The sequence below is a fragment of the Sinocyclocheilus anshuiensis genome, unplaced genomic scaffold (genome assembly GCF_001515605.1).
Source record: "Sinocyclocheilus anshuiensis isolate Anshui unplaced genomic scaffold, SAMN03320099.WGS_v1.1 scaffold580, whole genome shotgun sequence".
Lineage (NCBI taxonomy): Eukaryota > Metazoa > Chordata > Actinopteri > Cypriniformes > Cyprinidae > Sinocyclocheilus > Sinocyclocheilus anshuiensis.
The window spans coordinates 477,751-481,462 of record NW_015554099.1 but is presented as its reverse complement, the minus strand read 5'-3'; the positions used below and the strand labels follow the sequence as shown (position 1 = coordinate 481,462).

The window sequence follows — 3,712 nt, the reverse complement described above, 5'->3', positions numbered from 1 at the left end:
GCGCCCCTCACCTCCTCAAATAAAAATAATTGCTTGATTAAGTAGTTGGTGTTTTTGGTATCATTTTGGCAGTTTTATTTCACATAACTGCTATCTGGTGTCAGTGCTTTAAGTTCCTCTCCCTGAGACCTGGGGGCTGTTTCATAAAACTAGTTTACCAAATAAGCCAGGCTTATTTCAGTTATTCTGACTTATTGTCACTTGATTTGGTTTCCAAAAGCAAATTTACCATAGCTCAAGCTTAGTCACTGTGGCAACTTATGCTGGGAAACTAACCTGGTCCGGAGCAGGCTAACTGTCAGGTTAAGCTGAGTTCCTCTAAAACTGATCAATAGAAATGCATTGATATTACCACTGACTCTCTCACATACAATTAGTTGACTTTATTATTAGTCCAAAAATAAAAGTATACAGAAAATGCAACTTAAATAATCAAATAAATAAAAAATAGGCTACAACCAACTATATTTAATGTATTGTGCCCAAAATGTCATGACCTTTTTTTTTTTTTTAGATATATGAAAACATTTTAACATAGTTGCTACTTGCCCATTCAGTTGAACAGCAGTTTCTAGCCATGCGGCCTTTCTCTCGGGTTTTATGACAGCTGTACCTTTTATGGTTATTAGTAGAACATTAAAACATTACCATCTAAAACTGCTCTTTAAAGCATTTAAAACACTAAATTAAAAGTTAAAACCACTGAATTAAAAATGAAAGTAAATAATATAAATCAGACTACATTTTAACTGATAAGAGGAACACACATTAACTCATTTGAGAGAGTAGGGCTGTATTAGCAGCTTACATCTGATTTACAGTTACTGCTATGATCAAAAATCACTTAGGCTATATGTAGGATTAAAATTCTACATGTGTCACATCTAATGTCCAACAACAAATATTTTAGCCGAATGCATATTTTATTCAGAATTATTGCGCTATTATTCTACTGCGTTCTAACAGTTCGCAGCAGCGCTCGTTCACTCGCGTAGGCTAAGCCTCGCCCACTCCTGACAGCAGTATTTGAAAAATAATGTGTTTTTTGAACATTAAAGCATGTCAACATATTCTGTTACACCAAATACACCAAATAATAATCTTTAAAAAAGCATCATATGACCCCTTTAACTGAAAGTAACTTAATTCCCAAGCCACAATAATCATTTCAAACCATAGTGACCATATGTATAATCTTACTTACGTATTAACTGAACTTAACTGAACTTAACTGAACTTAACTTAACGTAACTGAACTGAACTGAACTGAACTGCGACCACCATAGGAGTATTAGACCAGGTACCATTCTCCAGATATCTATCTTACTTATTTATATGTTTGTTTATTTACTTAAGTACTAACTTAACTTAACTGAAAGTAACTTAACTTAATTCCCAAGCCACAATAATCATTTCAAACCATAGTGACCATATGTATAATCTTACTTACGTATTAACTGAACTTAACTGAACTTAACTGAACTTAACTTAACGTAACTGAACTGAACTGAACTGAACTGCGACCACCATAGGAGTATTAGACCAGGTACCATTCTCCAGATATCTATCTTACTTATTTATATGTTTGTTTATTTACTTAAGTACTAACTTAACTGAAAGTACCTTAACTTAATTCCCAAGCCACAATAATCATTTCAAACCATAGTGACCATATGTATAATCTTACTTACGTATTAACTGAACTTAACTGAACTTAACTTAACTTAACTTAACTTAACTGAACTGAACTGAACTGAACTGCAACCACCATAGGAGTATTAGACCAGGTACCATTCTCCAGATATCTATCTTACTTATTTATATGTTTGTTTATTTACTTAAGTACTAACTTAACTGAAAGTAACTTAACTTAATTCCCAAGCCACAATAATCATTTCAAACCATAGTGACCATATGTATAATCTTACTTACGTATTAACTGAACTTAACTGAACTTAACTTAACTTAACTTAACTTAACTGAACTGAACTGAACTGAACTGAACTGCGACCACCATAGGAGTATTAGACCAGGTACCATTCTCCAGATATCTATCTTACTTATTTATATGTTTGTTTATTTACTTAAGTACTAACTTAACTTAACTGAAAGTAACTTAACTTAATTCCCAAGCCACAATAATCATTTCAAACCGTAGTGATCATTTGTATAATCTTACTTCCGTATTAACTGAACTGAACTTAACTTAACAACTTAACTGAACGTAACGTAATGTAACGTAACAGAGCTGCGACCACCATAGGAGTATTAGACCAGGGGGCTGTTTCATAAAAGACGCTAAGAAAAGCGGGGATTAATAAAGTCCAAAACCTGACTTGAAATAACCTAACAAATCAATCGGGACTAAAGCGGTTTCATAAACGACAATTTAAGTTCATGCAATCTCACTAATTCGATCCAGGTTCAATGAGTCAGGATAATTTTATGTGCACAGATGCTCAAGCTCAGTCACTGTGGCAACTTATGCTGGGAAACTAACCTGGTCCGGAGCAGGCTAACTGTCTGACTGAGCTAACTGAGCTCCTCTAACACTGACCAATAGGAACGCATTGATATTACGACTGACTCTCTCTCATAGGCTACAATTTGTTGACTTTATTATTAGTCCACAGAAAATGCAACTTAAATAATCAAATAAATAAAAAATAGGCTACAACCAACTATATTTAATGTATTGTGCCCAAAATGTCATGACCTTTTTTTTTTTTTTAGATATATGAAAACATTTTAACATAGTTGCTACTTGCCCATTCAGTTGAACAGCAGTTTCTAGCCATGCGGCCTTTCTCTCGGGTTTTATGACAGCTGTACCTTTTATGGTTATTAGTAGAACATTAAAACATTACCATCTAAAATTGCTCTTTAAAGCATTAAAGCATTTAAAACACTAAATTAAAAGTTAAAATCACTAAATTAAAAATTAAAATAAATAATAGAAATCAGACTACATTTTAACTGATAAGAGGAACACACATTAAACTAATTTGAGATAGTAGGGCTGTATTAGCAGCTTACATTTGATTTACAGTTACTGCTATGATAAAAAATGTACTTATATGTAGGATTAAAATTTTACATGTCACATTTAATGTCCAACAACAAATATTTTAACAGAATGCATATTGTATTGTGATTGCACTCAGTCATAGTGCGCATGCGTGCAGCAGCGCTCGTTCACTCACAAGCCTCGCCCACTCCTGACAGCAAAATGGATATATTTGCATGACTTTCTAACATTTACAGATGGAAAATATACCTGTGACGTGTCAGTTATGCACTGAGGAAAACACAATGTCTCAAATGCGTTAAACGAAATAAATGTATTCGCTGTTTGTCATGGTTGATCGATTTGATCCATGATCGACATTAACGGCTGCTTAAAAATAAGCGTGCACATCAAATTATCCTGACTAATTGAACCTGGATCGAATTAGTGAGATTGCGTGAACTTAAATTGTCGTTTATGAAACCGCTTTAGTCCCGATTGATTTGTTAGGTTATTTCAAGTCAGGTTTTGGACTTTAATCCCCGCTTTTCTTAGCGTCTTTTATGAAACAGCCCCCAGGTACCATTCTCCAGATATCAGTCTTATTTATATGTTTGTTTATTTACTTACTTACGTACTAACTGAACTGAACTGAACTTAACTTAACGTAACTTAACTGAACGTAACTTAACTTAATTCCCAAGC

General features: G+C 33.7%; 1 protein-coding gene across 1 annotated transcript in view; it reads left to right on the top strand.

Annotated features, from left to right (window-relative positions):
* The window catches only part of ankrd27 (ankyrin repeat domain 27 (VPS9 domain)), a 43,285-nt gene that overhangs the window by 37,608 nt on the left and 1,965 nt on the right, over positions 1-3,712 (top strand). The window lies entirely within an intron of this gene.